This window comes from Mesocricetus auratus, unplaced genomic scaffold (genome assembly GCF_017639785.1).
Source record: "Mesocricetus auratus isolate SY011 unplaced genomic scaffold, BCM_Maur_2.0 Super-Scaffold_100006, whole genome shotgun sequence".
Lineage (NCBI taxonomy): Eukaryota > Metazoa > Chordata > Mammalia > Rodentia > Cricetidae > Mesocricetus > Mesocricetus auratus.
The window spans coordinates 86720929-86727124 of record NW_024429190.1 but is presented as its reverse complement, the minus strand read 5'-3'; the positions used below and the strand labels follow the sequence as shown (position 1 = coordinate 86727124).

Sequence of the window (6196 nt, the reverse complement as noted above, 5' to 3'; positions counted from 1 at the left end):
TATTTCCTAAGAGATTTTCTAACCATAAATATGTACACTCATGCTCAGATAAAATCTACAATGGTATGCATATCACTGATATAAAGATATATCACCATATACATGTGTGTATTTTGTTGTGTGTATGCATACATACAGTTTACATAGTCTATCATAGCAGGGGAGTCACAATGACAGGAACTTAAGATAATTGAGCACATTATATCCATATTTAAGAGTAGAGCACAAAGAATTAATTCATGCTTACTGAAACTCTTTCTCCACTGGCAGAGTTCAAAACCTCCTGCCTAGAGAATGGTGTGACCCACAGTGAGAAGGCCTTGCCATCTTAATTAGTGCAATCAAGATACTCCTCCATAGATAAGCCCACAGGCCAATCTACTCTAGACCATCCTTCATTAGGACACCCTTCCCAGATGATTACAGAGTGCACTGAGATGACTATTAAAATTAACCATAACAGGGACTTACCTCCTTACTGCCTTTGCTCCAGTGCTTTTGACAGATATAAAAGTATCCATCTCGCCGGGCAGTGGTGGCGCAAGCCTTTAATCCCAGCACTTGGGAGGCAGAGGCAGGCAGATCTCTGTGAGTTCGAGGCCAGGCTGGACCGACAGCCTCCAAAACAATCATAGAAACCCTGTCTTGTAAAACAAAACAAAACAAAACAAAATATCCATCTCATGATTATTGGGGAAATCACTTGAGTTTACAAATGAAATTCTCCCCAAAATACCTGGTGCCTACTTAATGTCTTATGAGTATTCAGGGTGGTTATACTTCAGGTCATATTACAAGAGCCTGCTTGATATGTTTAGTGGCTCTGCGATGTTTTCATGGATAGATGCAGCCTGATTCATCCCTCAAGTGTTGCACTCTCAGTTGTTTCTGTTTGGTGTTAGATGAAGTGTTGAGATGGCCGTCCTTGATCCAGTTCTTCCCGGCCTTTGCTTAGTGATGCTCCTATTCACTTTGTCTCTCTCTGCTTGACTATTGTTCTAAGATGAGGACGCAATGGCAGAAACAGAAAGCCAGGCCATACAGAGCATTACCCAGAGGAAGGAAAATCACGGCAGACGTGAAAAGTGTTCAGACCAGCTTGATAGGGAGCATCAGGGGGATGTGAGCGAATGCAAATCTTCAAGGTCCACCTGAAACCACCAAGTGGCCTATTGTGATATTAAACGTGAAATTATGCAGATAGCGCTGTGATGATTGCTTGTGTCTCAGGTTGGTCAGGAGGATGCTAGCACTGGTTTAGAGTTTTGTCAGTCCTTTTGACATGTCTTCTCACTATAGACATATTACAGCCGGGGACGAGAGAGATGATGTAGTGGTTAAAAGCTTGTAGTGCACTCGCAGAAGACCCAAGTTCCATTCTCAGTACCAGTACCCTCGCTAAGGGGCTCATAATCATCTGCGATGTAACCCCAGTTTCAAGGGATCACATACCTTTTTCTGGCCTCCACAGGTACTGAGTTGCTGTGGACAAGCCCATATATAAATATAATTAGAAATAAAGTATTTTTAAATATTTTGAATGCCTTAAGGCTTTCATAAGCACACACCAAATACTTACCGGGCAGTCTACACACTTCTCACTCCATCATCAGAAATGGCAGGTCAAAACAAAGTTCCTTAGTAGGAACAGACACTCACAGTTACGGTAAGCGCAGCATTCGGTATAGCAACAAGCGTTAATAAAGATCCGCTGGTGAGGAGGAATGACCTATGCTTTGCCTGGCCAAGGCACAGACAGACACACAGCAGAAAGTCTCAAAGATGCATAGACGTTCACTCCATCCTCCGTCGTGGGGCACACACTGTCAGAGGCCGGTGTACTGAAGATTGGCACAGTGTGACCATAGCATCCGGCTCCTGTTCACCATGTAATTAATCCAAGAAAGCATCTTAACCTCATCCGAGCATGCCGTATGGGATGGGCTTTGCTGCGGTAACATCGGGAGCTGAGACTAAAAGTGTTCCTCCTTCCAAAGACAGTGCAGCTCCCTCTACAGGGAGCTCCATGGATATAAGGTTCTCTATCATACTGTGTGATAATTCAACTGTCATAAGAGGCATTAGCCATGCTGAAGTCTCCTGAGTGCATGCTCATAGTGACAGGTCCTACAAACAAAGTGCATTGCCTCTCTGTGACCAAGAAGTAAAAACTAAATGGGGTTCGAAGGGAATGCAACTCTGCTCCTTACAGAAGCCTTCACACCTCAGCCTTTCCAATTATGAGATACTGATAAAGGAATACTCATCTAAGGAGTAGCTCCATATACTTACTAGCCCGAGAATCACCTGTTAGTTGTTTCGGGAAATTTTATGACCCATTACTCTACCTTCCTGCCTGTTCATACCATCAGAGCCGTTTAGAGCACTGGTGTACTCTGTATGGATCGATCACTTTCCTCTAACCCTGTGGTGGCGGCTCATGCCGTTGATCCCAGCACTCGAGAGGCAGAAGCAGGTACATCTTTGAATTTGAAAACAGCCAGAACTACACAGAGAAAACCTATCTTGAAAACTAAAATAAATAAAATTTTTAAAAAGAAGAAAATACAAGTAATACCTTAAAAGTTGAGCTCACAGAAATCTGAAGATCCTGCAGTCTGTGTTTCCTTAGCTTTCAAGAACCTAAGTGACGAAGAGGGCCCTGAGAGTGACATACAGGAATCTGCCTAGGAAGGGGAAAAAGATAAGGTGAGTAAATTGGCAGCATAAAGGGCAGGCGAGGGGTGGTGGTGGAAGAGAAATCTGAACCTCCAGGGAACCTCTGTGAGTCCAGCATGGGAGCACTGCTGTGGTCCTCCCTGACTCCCTGGCTGTTTTCCTTGAGCCAGTTGAGATTTTATCTGCTCCTCGTTCAACCCAAAGTCTTGAATCACCCAGATCCTCATCTTTTTTAAACACTACACAGGAAATCTATAAGTAAATCTGTTTGCCAAACATCCCCCAAACAGGTATCCTTAAGTGGTTCAATTAGTCCTGTCTCTATTCTCTTTGCCTCAACCCTGCCCGGCATTTCCAGCCTAGAGAGAATGGTGTGGGAATGACACGAGCATTTACCAGTCTAAAGCAGGTATTTGTCATTTCATTGTTTCTTGGGTGAAGAATCCTGCAGCAACTGAGACAGTAGTTCTACCTCAAGGGCTCTCATAAGGTCATTGTCAGGCTGTCAGTCAGGACTGAGGTCCACTAGGCCTTAAAGGCCTGTCTTTCAGGGTAATTCAAGTTGAATAAGCTGAAAGTCCCCCCCTACCTGGGCTTCTGCAGAACTGTCCTCCCATCACGAAGCTGGCCAGACCAGAAAGCATGAGGCAACCATGATGCATATATGACTGGACTCTGCACAACACAGACCATCATTTACAGGACATGCTATTGGCTACATGGGCCAGCCTAACTTAGTGGAGAAGGCAACTGCACTCCGGTGTGAATGGCCCAGGTAATGATCACCTGAGGTCTTCCTGTACCTTGACCTCCATGTTCCCATGGATTTTTGTCCCTTTATTTTTATTATATTTCCATTTTCATTTGTCATGTGTAGTCTGCATGTATATATCATACATGTGTGTACATGCATATGGAAGGCTGAGGTTGATGTTGGGAGTCAGTTTTGGTCACCTTTTTTTTCTACTTTATTCATTGAAGCAGGGGCTGTGAATAAATCCCAGAGCTCACCAATACAGACAGGCTTTTATTACATCAATCATACTCGGGATTTCTGTGTGAGCAATTCAGGGATGGCTTCCCATTCAATTAGCAAAAAAGTTCACTCTCTGCCAGGTTTGCTTGTTTGATTTGTTCGACCTACAGTCACATCCTCCAAAGCCTCTCTGCTATTTCTCCCTTTTCTCTTATCTCCAGCCACACCGGCTCCTTCCTCCTCCTTAGAAGACGGCAGTGACAGCCCCATTCAGAACTTGTTCTTGTTGGTCCCTTATCGTGTGTTGTTTACCAACCCCCAAAGGGTCGGTCCTTCACTTCCTTTTACTTTTTGCTCTACCATCTTGCTGCTGCTGGAGGGGTTTTTTCCTGATAGCAAATGAATGGCTTCCTCCAGTGTCTACATCCCTTCATCTGACTTGGTTGATTCACACATTTTCAAGATGTGATGTTGTAGTCTGGTTTTTACAACTCAATTACACATTATAAACACTGTCTGTTAGGTTCCCATTTGAAGTACTTGTATATGTACTGGTATATCTCAACCTGAAGTACAAGAAATTGCCACCTACCTTATTTTATATTAGGAGATGTGTAAATATGTGTACAACCAGAGGCAGAAGAAGTGATGGGACCCTGATTTTCTGTGAGTGACTGTATTGTCACAGAACCCCTGCTTCTTTACCATCATTGACATTGAAAAGTCTCTAAGGCACTGGAGAGATGGCTTAGTAATTAATGGTGCTTTCTGCACTTCCTGAGGACCCGAATCGAATCAGATCCCCAGCACCCAATCAGGTGGCAGCTCTATGATTTCCTCTTCTCTGTTTTTATTTTTGTATGTTTGGCATATTTTTAAATAATATATAATAAATGTTCACAAAATAGAAGGTGATTATTATATTTCAAACATGAAAATTTAATTTTTCATTCTTAGAAATGTATATATATATATAATCATATATATAATGATTATAACTACCTGACTGTTTCCCCACTCTAATTTTGCCTGGTCCACCCCTCAAACCCTCCCCTTCCTGATTTCATATCTAGTTTTTGCCTTTTTGCTTTTACTGATAACCAACTATTTCCAGTTAGTGCTGTCCTTATGTGCATGGATATGGGGCTATCCATTGAAACATGGGAATTATACAAGTGGTTGCTTCCTAAAAAAATAAACAGAATAAATTCCTGTCTGCTGGCAACTATCAGCTGCTAACAGATGTTTAGAAAGGGATTGGGCTAGAGACTTTAGAACCTACCTCCTTTGTGGCTTGGGCTGACTTGATCTTATATAGACATTGTACAGGTAATCATAGCCATTGGGAATTGCTGAGTGCAATGGCCATGTTATGTCCAAAAGGCAGAATTTCACTTCGTTCCTTCTGATCCTCCAGCTCTTTGGTTCTTTCTTCTTCCTCTTCTGTGGCGATCCCTGTGCCTTGGCAGGAAATGAGGGTGGAGATGTTTGCAAACATATCCCATTCAGGATTGAGTTCTCAGCCTCTCCTCCTCAGCACTTGGACCAGCTATGAGTCTCTGCACTCCCTGCTATCCACTGCAAAGACAGGCTTCTCTGAACCAGCTGAGAGAAGTTCATATCTATGAATGGAAACATAAGCTCGGAGGCTTACAATAAAGCCAAAGAACACAGTCTCTGAACCTTCTAAGAACCCCTAGTTGACATTTAAAGGTCCTGCTATCGCTGTACAAGTGTCTCTTCCCACAGGCTAAAATATGATGAGCATTTTGCTCTGTTATTATTGACCTTGAGAAAGTGGGAACTTGAATGACCTTGACTAGTTGGCTAGTTAGACATCTGAACAATGGTCTTGGTTCCAGTTTCATTTCTGTTCCTGTGACAAATTGTCTTGACCAAAAGCAATGTATGGGACAAAGTGGTTTGTTTCCACATAGAACTGCAGGTTGCAGTCCATCATTGTGGTGACATCAAGGCAGGAATTTCAGCTAGTCTATGACATCTAGTCAAGAACAGAAGAAAATGAATACAGCCATTCTCATCATGTTGTGTTCAATCAAGTTCTCTATACACAGTTCAGTATCCCCAGCCTAGGAGATGACACTGCCCACAGTGGGCTGGATCTTTCTAAATTCATTATGATAATCAAGATAATCCTACATAGACATTCCTGCAGGCCAACCTGATGTAAACAATCCTTCATAGAAGAGCTTTTCCAAAGTGATTTTAGGTTGTGTCAAGTTGGCAATTAAATTTACTCATCATAGTCCTCTCCCTTTGTGTGCTCCCAAATTCATCTTTATTCCTTCTAGACCTATATGCTATGAAACTCCTACTATTACATGATACTGCAGTAGCAAGTTTATAATGACAACTCATGACCTGTTATTGGTTTTGATTTCTTGAGGTCTTATATTTCTATACCTGTGCATTTACCTGAGAATCAAAAGTAATACAATAAAATCTCCTTAGTAGATTTTAGTCTGCTAAGAAGTGTTATGGCCTGTTAAGAGTTCCTGGTCCAGGAATGAGATGGGCTTT

General features: G+C 42.4%; 1 long non-coding RNA gene across 1 annotated transcript; it reads right to left on the bottom strand.

Annotated features, from left to right (window-relative positions):
* Positions 1 to 649: 649 nt before the first annotated feature.
* LOC121140921 lies at positions 650 to 5271 on the bottom strand. The gene is made up of 3 exons (XR_005877876.1): positions 4938 to 5271; positions 2579 to 2687; positions 650 to 1293 (listed from the first exon to the last, which is right to left on the bottom strand). It is a non-coding gene; the product is annotated as an uncharacterized LOC121140921 (long non-coding RNA).
* Between the last annotated feature and the right edge of the window lie 925 nt (positions 5272 to 6196).